This window comes from Chiloscyllium punctatum, chromosome 42 (genome assembly GCF_047496795.1).
Source record: "Chiloscyllium punctatum isolate Juve2018m chromosome 42, sChiPun1.3, whole genome shotgun sequence".
NCBI lineage: Eukaryota > Metazoa > Chordata > Chondrichthyes > Orectolobiformes > Hemiscylliidae > Chiloscyllium > Chiloscyllium punctatum.
The window spans coordinates 39,235,447-39,250,801 of record NC_092780.1 but is presented as its reverse complement, the minus strand read 5'-3'; the positions used below and the strand labels follow the sequence as shown (position 1 = coordinate 39,250,801).

Here is a 15,355-nt window from a genome sequence, read left to right as displayed (position 1 = left end):
TGATCGGGGGCAGACCATTTTCCTATCTGCGTGTTGTACTAGCCCTAAGCTGCCTAATTCCTTAGCCCCTATACGTGCCCAATTATCTGTCTCGGCCTGAGGGGCGTGCGGCTGAGCGGCCACTATCCCATCCGCTGCTAGGTCTAAATCGTTTTTTGACTTCCCCATCTTGAGAGCTTGCGAAACATATACAGTGGGGGTTTAAGCTGCTTGTTTGGCAGCTTGGTCAGTCCATGCATTCCCTCGGGATATTGGATCGTCTGTAGCAGTGTGGGCTGCACACTTAATCACAGCTACTGCAGGAAGCATTATAGCCTGCAGAAGGTTATTGATGAGTAGGGCATGTTGGAGGGGTAGCCCAGAGGAAATAATAAATCCTCTGTTTCCATAGGGCTCCAAAATCATGGACTACTCCAAAAGCATATCTGGAGTCAGTGTAAATATTAACAGACTTTCTGTCAGCTAGAATACAGGCTCTGGTGAGGGCAAACAATTTGGCTGCTTGCGCAGAAGTCCCTTCCGGCAATACAGCCGATTCAAGGGTATCGAAAGAGGTGCAGGTCACATATCCGGCCAACAGTTGATGGTCCGAGGGCCGTAAAGAGGAACCATCAGTAAAGAGAATCATGTCTGGATTGTCTAACGGGGTCTCAGAGAGATCAGGGCGGGGTGACAATCTCTTGGACTGCATTCAAGCAGTCAGGGTCCACCTCAGGTGGGTCATGGGAGGTTGGGAGAAGGGTGGCCGGGTTCAGCGCAGGTGCATGTTGCAATGCAAGGTTGGTACGGGATAGTAAGATGACCTCGTAGCCAGTTCTCTGTGATGCTATAAAATGTTGGGATGCTGCTGAATTTAGCAGCAGGGAGACTGAATGAGACAAGAACAGTGCACAGATAATCCATCACAATAGGGGTGGACTTTTCCACCATTACAGCAGCAGCTGCCACAGCACTCAAACAGGTTGGCATTCCCCTTACAACAGGTGGGAACTGTACAGAATAAAAGGCTACAGGTCACCGGAGAGCCCCATGCATCTGTGTCAAAATGACAGACGCATACCCCATTCTTCATGTGCATAAAGCTGAAACGGCAGCGTATAGTTAGGTATGCCCAGAGCAGGAGCCGAGGCCAGGCATTGTTTAAGTGTGTCAAAGGCCCGTGACATCTCAGGCGTCGATGTCACCTGGGTCGGCTGCTTTGGTGAGGAAGCCTCATGGAGAGGCACATCAACAAGATGATAGTCTGGGATCTAGTGTCTGCAATACTTCACATTGCCCAGGAAAGACAGCAGTTCAGTACACGAAGCAGGAGAGAGATTGACAATGGCTGCAACGTGATCCGGAGATAAACCTTTGAAACCGTGTGTAAGCTCGTAACCCACTTTCTTCTGGCAAAGCTGCATTTTCTCCAGTGAGACTCTATCTCCATCCTGAGCCAGACAGTGGAGCAGTGCTACAGTGTCCATCATGCAAGCCACAGGCAAGGCCAAAGCCACAAGCAAATCATTGGCATACTGGATCAAGGTACTGTGACCTTGTAGGCAGAGGTCCTTCGGGGTTCTGTGCACTGCAGAGGCATACACAGTGGGGGCTCTCTGTGTACCCTTGGGGAAGCCGTGTCCATGTATATTGGCAACCGCCTTAAGTAAAGGCAAAAAGGTACTGACATTTAGGGGACAATTTCATGGAGAAAAAAGTCTATAACTGAAAAACAGGTAGCGGTAGCAGGAAGGCTTGTAAGGATTGCATTAGCAACCGGAACCACTGGAGAGCATGGAATAACGATGGCGTTCATCGCCCTCAGGTCCTGCACAAACCTCCATTGGCCCGGTTTACCCGGTTTGAGGATGGGGAGTACAGGCGTGTTGCAGGAGCTCACAGTAGGGACCAAGTTGCCTTGCTGCAGGAGAGAGTCAATAACAGGTTTAATCCCCTCGGCTGTAGCCAGAGACAGATTGTACTGTCTTATAGACAGCAAGGTTGCCCCCGGTTTGACAGTGACCGTGTGAGGTGGTGCATGATTGGACTGTCACGCCCACAATGACAGAGGGAGAGCCTCAAGCAGCATAGGGCTGTCATAGGTCAAGGTGGGTGGTGGTTTTTCCCAGGACAAAAACTGTAGGGACCGAGAAGAGAGGGCAACGAATGCGCAATTCCTCCAGTCCTAACTCAGCAACCTGCAGGGAGTCAGGGTCGGACGGGTCTAGGGGCCGAAATTGCCTCAGCTGGAGCACCATGGGCCCCAAGTCCTGTGGACATGATGGGGCTTTAACCGCAACCGGGGCGTAGGAGAAGGAGACTGTGTCAGAGCGGAACAGTGGCTGCTGATCAGCAGCAAGTGGGGCCTCCACTGACAAGCCTTGCTGCCCGACATAATAAAGCCCAGTCAACTGTAGGGCAGAGGGCAGATCAAGGCAAGGGCGGGGTAGATGACGCAGGGAAGGTGAAGCACACCGCAGTGCAGTAGAAGTCCCTTAAAAAATGACTCGTCTGAAGGATCCAGTGAAGGAAGGAAATCGTGGGGAATGGTGGAGCATGCAGTAAAGATGGGAGATAGGAGAGAAAAGAGGCGTGCACAGAGTTGTTGGGGGACGCCCAAGCATAAAGTGAGGGAGTGGGGGTGGGTGGGGATGACAGATTAGCCAAAGCAGCATGCAACAGGGGCAAATTGGAGTCAGGAAGCTCCAGCGTAAGCCCCTGAGGGGAACAGTGAAGACGTTTGAATCGTGTTTGGTGCCCCAAAAGGCCGAAGGAAGGGGAAATTATAGCCCGGTCAGGCACCGTGCGTGGACCAACACCAATAAGGATAGGATCTGAGAGAGATTCCTCGAGGGGGTACTCCGGAGACACCCGCAGAGCGAACAGTATCAAGGGCTGACAGGAAGAGCTGCTGAGGGAGGCGCAGAGGAATGGAAGGCTCCAGAGTCCACCAGAACCACAACTATACGCCCCCCCCCCCCCCCCATCTCAACGTCCATCATGGGATTCTCAGACGAGGAGTGGGAGAGCCGTTTGGAAGCGGCCTGCAAAACCTCCCACACGCGGCAGCCCTAGGCTTGTGGGGCAGGGGTGAAGGGGTCGTCAAAAAGAGTAGCTGGCCGGCAAAGGCTGCCGCTGCACCAGGAAAAACGGGTTGCCACTGAGGAACCCGGTGAGGGGGTGAAGCGCGGCAGTCCCGTGGCCCAGTGACCAAACTTCCCACACGACCTGCACTGATCCTGGCTAATATCCCACTGTGGCTGTCTCCATCCATGCTGGCCCCTGCCAGCCCCCCTTCCTCGGGCCACTGGCCGGATTCTCGAACCCTGCCTCTGCGTCAAGCGGGGAAATGACATCTCTGTCACCTTTTGGTTGTCGAAAAGGCCCTGCTGATCCATGTCAGTGACAGAGGTAAGGAGTTGATCCCAAGTTTTAGATTGCCAATCAAGATTAAGAGACTTAAAAAGTATGGGCATGTCAGGGCAGCATGCAAATGTATCAGGGTCCGAGAGGCCAATCTGTCATTAGTTGTGAGGGGGATGCCCACAGAGGACTCCCAAACCTCCTTAAAGCGAGCGAGAAAAATCAGGGAAGGATTCATCAGATATCTGCAGATAGCGGGTGACCTCACCGAAATCTGCCTGTTGCCAAAATAATGGGTTGAACCTGGTCTTTAAACCGGTATGCCCGCGCTTGGCCATTGGCCCACATCTCTGCAGGGAATACCAGGGGAGCCCTTGTCCCCAGCGAGCCGCGTACGCCAAAGGCAGCAAAGTGTTAACATCCTGTGGCAGACAGTTGGAAATATCGCAGACCGGAACGAGCCAACCACAGAAGGAAATAGGACGCTAAATCCCGATCCGGGATCGGGAGCATCCCGGACCTCAGCGAGAGTCCGAGGCTTGTCACAAGGGATGTCCCCAACCATGAGCCTGGGTGGAGAACATCGCCGTGTCCTGGGAGCAGAGAAAGTCCCCCACTCTGCCCAGGAGCGGCACCGTCAGTGGAGGAGGAGACAGTCGCCCCCACCCCACCCCCGGGCTGGAATCAGGGGCAGGCGCATCAGAACCAGCAGGCTGAGCACTAGGACCCTGCGAAGCAAGTGAGGTATTGGGTTGGTGCGGTAGGGCAGCCGCTCCAGCAGCAGGCGGGAGGCCACAAGAGCAGCAACTTCACCAACCTGAGAGTCAGAGTCTGAGGTAGGGGTACTGGGTGGAATAAAGATGGAGGGGCGATATAGGGGGGTATCCGCAGGAACGGAAGGACGGCAGCTTCACTGGAACACAGAGCGGTTTTTAGTCGGGGGTGGCTTTTAGCAACTTCCTTCAACTTATCCAGACTGCCGAGCATGTACCCAGGAGGGATCCCCATAACCACCCTCAATGTTCGCATGCCAGTAATCAATCTTAGGAGGTAAAAAACAATGACTGCAGATGCTGGAAACCAGATTCTGGATTAGTGCTTTAACCAGAATCTGGATTAAAGCCTAATAAATCTTAGTGCTTAAAGCTTAATAAAGCTTTATTCCTGATGAAGGGCTTTTGCCCGAAACGTCGATTTCGAAGCTCCTTGGATGCTGCCTGAACTGCTGTGCTCTTCCAGCACCACTAATCCAGTGATCAATCTTATCCAACTGAAAAGAGTCCCCATGAGGCCAATAACCATGGGACCATCCGTACAGATTGGAGGTGAAAGGGATAACATACCGGCCGTCACCAGTCTCCTTCCAGACGGGTGTCAGCCGGTGACCCCAGGGGAACGAGAGGGTCTCCTACCTTACTCTTGCATTGAACATATGGCGCTTTATGATAGCCCCCGAGGGGGCAAAAGGACGGGGTCCTGCCTGCACAGCGAAACAGGATTGACCTGTCCCGGGGGCCGGTACTTCAATCAGTCCCGTCGATACTCACAAACCCATCGCCCCGACCCGGAATCACAAACAAAACAACAAAGACACACCAAGACAAACGACTGAACAGTACTAATAGCAGCACCGCAACCACTCCTCCAGCTCCTTACAGAACCAGTGTTCTGGGCCACAGACCGTCTTCCGTCTCGCCCCCAGGGATCAGCCTGCGAGCTCAGGTTAAACCAAAAATAAATTTAATGCGATCTTTCTCTTATTCCGTCTCGCCCTCGGGGGAAATCAACCTGCAACGCTCAGGTCAGGAGCACGCGTGTGGCCAATAAAAGTGGCCCTTCACACTCTTAACAGCCAACCGAACACAAACTTAAAGCACTGTCTCGTAGAAGACAAACCCTCACAGTAAATAAAACTGCAGGTCCGGCTAACCTCGTAAAACAGAGGCCGAACCGACTACACCAACTGTTGAAGAAAACTCTCGAGACTCGGACCTTGCGAGCCGATTAGTTTATATCATGGGGAATACCCCGTCCTAAACTGTGGCTCGGTGTCATTCTGAAGTACATCAGGATACTACAGGATTATATAGAGACTACAGATAGTAGCTGATCATTAATTACACAGTTTGGTATGCTTACAAGTTGGCACTAAATTAGAGGTTAGTCATTAAGTTCAAAAATAAGCACTATTATGCATTCCACAAGTGGACAGAATAAATGGTATCCGTTCTAGTTACACAGATTGCTAACACTAAGCAGAGATGATTTGGAGATGCCAGTGTTGGACTGGGGTGTACAAAGTTAAAAATCACACAACACCAGGTTATAGTGTACTTCCAATTAAACCTGTTGGACTATAACCTGGTGTTGTGTGATTTTTTTTAACTAAGCAGAGATATCCCTAATTAGCTGCATGACCGTGAAGTGGCAATAACTCGTGAAAGAAGTGGGACTAATTGGCAAGTCTATGTCAGCTTGCTACAGCCTGCACTGATCATTCAGCAAAGGGAGGAAACACTATCTTGACACCTTAGGAAGATAAGACCTACCTTTTACATTACCTCATAGTAAGGAATGCACAGCCAGCAAAGTTCTGGCTGGGGTCACAAATGGTTTCTCAGCCGGATTAGGAAAATGGCTTCCAGGCAAATAATGCTAACTTTTCCCCAACAGAGATCTTCTTTGATCTGCAGCATTACTTGTGGGCTGACCAAAAATATTGCTGCCAAGGAACTTCAGAAATTGATCCTGTCACAAGACTACTTCCTGTCTGGATTTGTAAGTAAACCATTACCACTCACTTGGGGTCCCATCTGAGCCTGATTTAAATAAGAGTATCAGAACACAGTCCATTCAGCCCCTCCAACCTTTACCACTATTAGGTGGCCAAACTCAGTCCCTCCATACTTTACCATCATTCGGTGACCCAACTCAGTCCATCACACCCTACAGCAGGAGACTGCAGGGTGGAATACAGGAAATGTAGGAGGCCATTCAGCCATTAGAGTCTAATCTTCATTTATTGAATTAGGTTAATCAGATCTGTATCAGATACTCCGATACAGTCATCGATGTAGCGGAGGAACAGGTGGGGGATGGTGCCGGTGTAACTGCAGAAGATGGACTGTTCCACATATCCGACACACAGGCAGGCATAGCTGGGTCCCATGCGAGTGTCCATGGATACCCCTTTTCCGCAGTTATGTCAGCACCACCCCCAACATGTTCCTCTGCTGCATCGATGCCTCCTCGTGCTCCCACGAGGAGTTGAACAGTTCATCAACTTTACCAACACCTTCAACCCTGACCTCAAATTTACCTGGACCATCCGGGCAACCTCCCTCCCCTTCCTGGACCTCTCCATCACAATCTCTGGTGACCAACTAACCACAGACATTTCCTACAAGCCCACTGACTCCCCACAGCTGCCTAGACTACACCTCCTCCCACCTTACCTCCTGTAAAAACGCCATTCCTTATTCCCAATTTCTCTGCCTCCACCGCATCTGTTCCCAGGATGACCGATTCCACCTTCTTTCACGATCGCAACTTCCCTTCCCACATGGTTGACTATGCCCTCCAGCACATCTCCTCCACTTCATACACCACCAGCCTTGAACCTCACCCCTCCCAATACAACAAGGACAGAACCCCCCCACCCCCAGTCATCACCTTCCACCCCACTAACCTCTGCATACAACGCATTATCCTCCACCATTTCCATCACCTCCAAACAGACCAAACCACCAGAGATACATTTCCCTCCCATCCCTATCAGCGTTCTGGAGAGACCATTCCCTCCGCAACTCCCTTGTCAGGTCCACAACCCCACCAGCCCACATCCAACTCCTGACACCTTTCCTTGCCACTGCAGAAAGTGCAAAGCATGCACCCACACCACCCGCCCTCACCTCCATCCAAGTCCCCAAGGGATCCTTCCACATCCATCAGAAATTTACCTGCACCTCTACCAATGTCATCTACTGCATCCATTGCACCCAGTGTGGTCTCATCTACATCAGGGAGACAGGAGGCCTTCTTGTGGATTGTTTCAGAGAACATCTCTGGGACACCCGCACACCAAGCCCACCGCCCTTGAGCTGAACACTTCAACTCCCCCTCCCACTCCATTAAGGACATACAGGTCCAGGGCCACCTCCACTGCCAAACCATTACCACCCAGCGCCTGGAGGAAGAATGTCTCATATGCCGCTTTGAGACCCTGCAACCATACTGGCTAAATGTGGATTTCAACAGCTTCCTCATTTCCCCTTCCCTCACATTATCCCAGTCCCAAGCCTCCAACTCAGCACCGGACTTGTCCATCACTGCTCCCTCTGACCTATCACCTTCTCCCTCACCTTTATACACCTATCACTTTCCCAGCTACCTCCCTGCAACCCCACCCCCCTTTCTCAGCCCTGACCCACAAGCCTTATTCCAGATTAAGGGCTTGTGTGGGAAACGTCGATTCTCCTGCTCCTTAGATGCTGCCTGACCTGCTGTGCTTTTCCAACTCCACACTCTCAATACAGGAGTCTCATTCAGATAATAAATGTTAAGAGTTAATTAGAGTTTTCACATGCACTGACATGAATCTCAGGTGGGGGGATCACAAGGAGGGTGATGACCTCGTGCTATTATCACTGAACTGTCAGTGCAGAGACCTGGGTTCAAGTCCTTTCCAAAGCAGATGATTGACTTTGAATTCAGTAAAAATCTAAAATTAAGTGTCTAATAATGACCACAAATCCATTGATGGTGAGCAGGAAAAACCCAACTAGTTCACTAATGCCCTTCAGTGAACTGCCATCCTTACCTGGTCTGGCCGACACATGACTCCAGAATGTGAATAACTCTTAACTGCCTTTTGCAATAAGCAATAAATGCCCTCATCCCATAACGTCTCCAACCTACTCCAAAGGGAATGTTGCCACATTCAACCTCCATTTCAGGGATTGGAGAGAAACAACTATCTCTTGGGAATGTTTAGGAAGTGGCTCAGCCTAGAGGTGGCCTGACAATTTATTATATTGGGTAGGCATGGTAACTAGCCTGCCCAATACACACTCCACTTCTCTCTTTGCACACCACTAGACAGATTGGATCTAGGGAGAAGGAGAGGTTCCCACTGCAGGAGCACACACCCTCCAGAAGGGAACAGCATGAATGATCTGGAGTTTCCTGGGTTGCGATCAGGGCAGAAGGTCACCAAATCGGGTGCATGGCCTTCCATTGTCCCCGCTATTATATACTTGAAGTCCTGCCTGATTAATAGTGCTTGGGATTAGCGTCATAGAGTCACAGACATGTACAGCACGGAAATAGACCCTTCAGTCCAACTCGTCCATGCCAACCAGATATCCCAACCTAATCCAGTCCCATTTGTCAGTACTTGGACCATATCCTACTACATACCCCCAACCCCCTTTAATACTCCTCAAGTTGGGGCCATATATATAACAGAGGAAAATCCATGCATAATGTTGATGACCAATAATCAGTCTCTCACAGCAAGCTGAATTCCGTTTCCTCAGAAGTCATTTTCAGAGGTTTTTATATGATCTAAGTTACTGTATTTGATACATTCTGCACTACCTCCTCATTAGGCAAACCTGATTGATGAGAATTCATTCAGTCCTGATGCTGTCTCTCATCGGAACATGATTCCATTCCTCCATATAATGGCACAGTGAGATCTAATTATGCTGCTCAGAAATTTCAAGTGAAGGGCTGGGTGAGCAAGGTTGAGCACATTATTGGATGACCCTTCAACCTTCATTCTTGCCATGAAAGTGAATTCAAACAATTGGACAAAATGGTGCGAGAAGGGTCTAGATGCCATTAGTCTCAGTTTGAATTCAATGTGGCAGCATGATTTAAATATAAAATGCCGCTGTACTTTAGTTGCTCATATCAATTTTTAATTAGACTTAGACCCGGCAAGAAAATTGAAAGGAAATATACACACACACCCTCAGGTGCCTTGGAAGATTTTTGTAGCCAATTAATTATATTTGAAGTCACTGTTGTTTTGTAAGCAATCAGAGCACACAGCAAACTGCCACAGAGAACAAACTCGTTGGGGCTTTCAAGGGGAGGGTTTCAATCCTCCACCTTTGATTCAGCAGCTAAATGCTATCAGATTTTTGCCCCTGAGTTGAGAGTGCATTATAACTAGCCTGATGCCCCATAATCTCCAGCAGTCCTTTCACTTTGCTGTGGTACATGCCGATGTTGATAGACACACTGTGAAGTATCCTTTCTCATCTCATGCTTTTCATCTGGGCAAAAGTTGCAGGAAAGAACTGCCGAGGCTTTGTAACTTTGCTGCATCTATCCTGAAAATGTGTTGCTGGAAAAGCGCAGCAGGTCAGGCAGCATCCAAGGAGCAGGAGAATCGACGTTTTGGGCACGAGCCCTTCTTCAGGCTTATGCCCGAAACGTCGATTTTCCTGTTCCTTGGATGCTGCCTGACCTGCTGCGCTTTTCCAGCAACACTTTTTCAGCTCTGATCTCCAGCATCTGCAGTCCTCACTTTCTCCTACATCTATCCTGCACTGGATCTGCTAATTTTCAACATAGATTGGTTTCTTGTGACTGTGTAATTGCTTAAATTCTGATAGGGTCCTGTTTTTAACGTGGTCTGGAATCAGCAGTGGACCTCAACTACCATTTCTTGAAAACTTAGTCCAAAAAAACAAACTAGGGACATGAGTTGGTCTAGCCTCCTCTGATTTTCTATTAAATCATCGTTAGTCCCATCAAGTTTTAATTGCACCATGTTGTGTTCCATTTACAACTCACATCTGTTCAGGTTGCAGTTTAAAAGCAGAGGATGATTTATGGAGCCTGCCTTCTGGAAGACATTTTGGGAACCATATCTTTGAAGTATGGTATGGATTGCAGATAGTTCGGAGAGAAATGCCAAGGGTAATTCTGGAATGTGTGAGAGTCAGAGACTCAGGGAATTGCAAGCACCTCTCTTGGTAAAATAATGTTGAGAGGGAATGGATCCCAGTTTTAAAAATGTTACATGAGATGATATTTTGGATGCATGCAGTTTATTGAAGTTGATGCATGGTCAAAGAACTAAAGTCTGCAAGAGCTTTAGCAAGGGCAGAAAGTGAAAGAATCCTCTAAGGAGTAATGGCATAGAGGTCTAGTATTAACAGTGAGCATTCTGGTCGTTTATTCTTTCAACAAAGAAGCAAAAAGTTGCAATTCTGCCACTTGAATCTACCTCACCAAACAATAAGATCATGGCTGATCTGTTTGTGTTTTGAATTCCACATAAAGGGAGCAATGATATCGCTGGACAAAAAGTCCAGGAAACGTTCTGGTTCAAATCCTTTCATGGTAGTGGGGGGAAGCTTTAATTCAATAAAAATATGGAGTTAGCAATCAAACAATGACAATGAAACCCAACTAGCTTCTTGCCCTTTAGGGAAGGAAATTTGTCCTTCCCTGGTCTGGCTGATATGTGACTCCAGACCCACAACAATGTGTCTCTCTGGTCTCTTTTAAATCTCTCCTCCCTCACCTTAAACCCATGTCCTCTCGTTTTGGACTCCATTAATCTTGGAAAAAAGACCCTGGCTATTCACCTTATCTATCCCCTCATTATTTTATAAATGTCTATAAGGTCACTTGTTAGTCTCCAATGCTCCAGGGAAAAACATCCCAACCTATCCAGCCTCTCCTTATAACTCCAAACCCTCCAGTCCCAGCAACATCCTTGGAAATGTTTTCAGTACCTGTTCTAGTTTAACAACATCCTTCCTATAGCACGGCAACCTGTCCTGTACAGCCGCAACATGACATTCCAACTCCTATACTCAATCCACTGACCAATAAAGGCAATTGTGGAAAATACCTTCTTCCCCATCCTGTCTACCTGAAATGCCACATTCAAGGAATTATGAAACTGCACCCCTCAGTCCCTCTGCTGAACAACATTCTCGAGGGCCCGACTATTAACTGTGCAAGTTCTGCCCTGGTTTGCCTTACCAAAATGCAACACTTGGCATTTATCTAAATTAAATTCCATCTGCCACTTCTTGACTCATTGGTTCATCTAATCAAAATCTTATTGTACTCTTAGATAACATTCATTGTCCATTATTCCATCAATTTTTGTTATCCGCAGACTTATGAACCATACCTCCTATATTCTGATTCAAATTGTTGATCTAAATGAAGAACAACAGTGTACTCGGAACCAATTCTTACAGCACACTGCTGGTCAACAATCCTCCAGTCTTAATAACAACTCTCTACTGCCATCATGTTTTCTATCATCAAGTCAATTTTATACCCAATTGCCTGTCTCGCTTCCTGGACCCCATATAATCTAACTTTATGAACTAATCTTCCATGCAGGACCTTACAAAGGCTTTGATAAAGTCCATGTAGACAGCATCTACTGCTCTGTCTTCATCTATCTTCCTCGTAATATCTTCAAAAAATTCAATCAAATTTGTGAGACATGAACAAAGCCAAGCTGACTACCTCTAATTAGTCCTTGCCTTTCCAAATACATATAAATACTATACCTTAGAATCCCCTCCAACAACTTACCCACCACTAACATCATACTCACCAGTCTACAGTTCCTTGTTTTAATCCTTCCAGACTTTCTTAAAGTATGACACAATATTAGCCATCCTCCAGTTTTCCGACACCTCACCAATGGCTTTCAATGATACAAATACCTTTGCAAGGGGTCATGCAATCTCTTCCCTAGCTTCCCACAGTGTTCTGGGATACAGCTGATAAAGTCCTGGGGATTTATCTACTGTTATGCAACTTCCAGAATGTCCTCTTCTTTAATGTGGATTTTTTTTTTAAGACATCACTATTTTTCTCCAGTTTTCTGAGCCACCGTGTCTTTCTCCATAGTAAATATCAGAGTAAAATATTTATTTAGTACCTCCTATGATTCCACACATGTCTGGTCGATCTTAAAGGGACTCTAATCTCTCTCTAGTTGGTCTTTTGCACCAAATATGCTTGTAGAAACTCTTAGGATTCTCCTGAACCTTAAATACCAAAGCTACCTCATGTTGCCTTTTTGCCCTCTTGATTTCTCTTTTAAGATTTCTTCTACTCCATGTATACGCCTCCAGGGATTCACTTAATCTCAACATCTGTTCCTGACATATGCCTCCTCCTTTTTTCTTTACAAAACCTTTAATTTCTCTGGTCATCCAGTGTTCCCTACACTTACCTGCCTTGTCCTTCACACTAACAGCAACATACTTGTCGCTGAACTCTCATTTGCCAGACAGTCTTTTACCGGTGAGCAGCCTTCCTCAATCAACTTTAGAAAGTTTGTATCTAATAGGTGACAGAAAAATGAAAAATAAAGTGCCAGTTTTGAATCTTGTTAATGAAGTTACTGGATCTTCACAAAAATCCTTTTGATTCATTCATGTATGTGAGGGAAAGCGATCCATCTTTGTTCCCCAAACTGGGCTTCACATGACTCCAGGCCCATAGTGATATGAGTCACTCTTGACTATCCTTTGAAATAGCCGAGGAAACCATTCAGTTGTATTCGAAGAGACAGTTCCCCACCATATTCCAAAGGACAAATTAGGAATGGGTGATACGTACTGGTGTGATCAGTGGCACCTACATTTTGCGATTGAATGACATAAGTTATTTCTTTCTTTTGGTGCATTGTATAAAATCACCAAACAGAAGGTAAACTAAGTGCAAGTGCCTCATTCTAGTTTTGTTTTTGATGCAGACAAAAATCTGCATGTAAATCTTGCCTCCCAGAGAGACCCCTCCAATAACTTCCTAACACTGGTCTATAGTTCCCTGGCTTTTTCTTACAGCCTTTTTTAAACAATGGTACAACATTAGCCACCCTCTGGCCTTCTGGCGCCTCACCTGTTGCTGTTGATGATACAAATATCTCTGCAAAGGGCCCCACGAGCTCTTTGCTAGCTTCCCACAATGTGCCACATGGCTATGGTGTCAAGGCTATTGAGAAAAATCAGGGAATTGATTGGATAGTGCTTTCAAAGAATCATAGAATAGAACCCCTACAGTGTGGAAACAGGCCCATCAGCCCAACATGTCCACACTGACCCTCCGAAGAGTAACCCACCCAGACTCATTACCCTGCTGCTCTACATTTACCCCTGACTATTACACCTAATTTACACATCCCTGAACACCGAGGACAATTTAGCATGGCCAATTCACCTAACCTGCACATCTTTGGACTGTGGGAGGAAACCAGAGCACGTGAAGGAAACCCACGAAGACATGGGAAGAATGTGCAAACTCCACACAAACAGTCACCCGAGAATAGAATTGAACTTGGGTCCCTGGTGCAGTGAGGTAGAGCCACTGTGCCACCCACAGAGAGGCATGATGGGCTAAATGGCCTACATCTGTGCTATCTAATTCAATAAATCCATAAATTTCTTTAGAACCTTCAATGTTGTCAGCTGACCAATTGACCATCAGACAACTAAGTGGTTGGCATAGGAATGATTGATTAATGGCACAGTGGTAGGGTATCCTGTATGAGAGGGTTTTGGAAAAAAATGGGAAGAGAAGCACCAAGGCAAAAAGTTTGGAGGCTGGGGCTCATGTTTAGGAAGCCACAACAAGATGGCTGACTCTACTGTGCCTAACTGAGAAAGCTTAGGAATTACCTACATCCCACCTTATAAGACTAAACAAGTGAAAGGTGCTCTTCTGCAGAAGTGGGAGTTTTACTGTTAAAGCTGGGATGGTTGTAAAACTGACAGCTGATTTGCTAACAATCATTTGATGACAGCACAGAAGCCAGTACACCCCCAATTCTTGAACAGTGAGCAGACGGAACACTTTAAACTAGCATGAATGTGAGGCTAGTCCAGCTTTTGGAACTTTATAATATTTTAATGGACAAATTATAGACCCAAGTCACGGAGTTGGCACAATGCTGCTATCATTTGTCAAGTCTACAGCAACATATATTAGTCCAATACATTAGTTCTACCCTTTAGCTCTCTGTTAAGGAGCAATGGGCTTTGGGGAGGATGGAGCAATACAATATGCCTGGCGATTATTAATCATTGAATCATAAGCAATCCTTCTACATTAATCTACCTAGAAGATTCAAGCATTTTTCTAATTCTGAGGCAAACCAACTGCAATGGTTTTGTGATGAAATCAATCAAACTGAAGATGACATCTATAACCTCAGTCTTCAAAAATGGGTTTATGAGCTTGTTAGGGAAAGAATGTAGCAGTAATCCCTTCTTTCTTTCTGGATAGGGCCCTCTCGGGAAAGAGATTCAGAGAAGTCTGACTTGTCTGCATACTAAACTGATGGTTTGTGAGAGTGAAAAGCAGATGGAGAATAATTTTTTAAAATGAACTTAATCTAGCCTCTTTGAATTGCTAGCTAAGTTTATAGAAAAAGAATCGCTACATTATAGAAACAGGCTTTTCAGGCCAATCGGTCCCCTTCAACCCTCTGAAGAGTAACCCACCCAGACCTATTCCCCCTACCTTGTATTTACCCCTGACTAATGCACATTCATAAACACTATGAGCAATTTAGTACAGCCAATTCACCTAAACTGCACACTTTTGGACTGTGGGAGGAAACCCACTCAGACACAGGGAGACTATGCAAACTCCACACAGACAGTCACCCGAGGCCTGGAATCAAACCTGGGTCCCTGGTGCTGTGAGGTAACAATGCTAACCACTGAGCCATCATGCCACCTAGTTTAACTTGGTTCATCTCGATTTCATCCTGAATAAAGGAACTACACTGTTTCTCATCAGATTGTTTAACTGTCACATGATGAAATGAAACCTTTTAGATTAGATTACTTAGTGTGGAAACAGACCCTTCAGCCCAACAAGTCCACACTGACCCTCTGAAGAGCAACCCATCCAGACCTATTCCCCTACATTTACCCCTTCACCTAACACTACGTGCAATTTAGCATGGCCAATTCACCTAACCTGCACATTTTTGGACTGTGGGAGAAAA

The 15,355-nt window shown here is 46.8% G+C and overlaps 1 long non-coding RNA gene across 1 annotated transcript; it reads left to right on the top strand.

The window, feature by feature from the left end:
- The first annotated feature begins 4,131 nt into the window (after positions 1-4,131).
- On the top strand, positions 4,132-10,381 carry LOC140465913 (uncharacterized). The gene is made up of 3 exons (XR_011955186.1): positions 4,132-4,178; positions 6,016-6,120; positions 10,160-10,381. It is a non-coding gene; the product is annotated as an uncharacterized lncRNA (long non-coding RNA).
- The last annotated feature ends 4,974 nt before the right edge of the window (positions 10,382-15,355 follow it).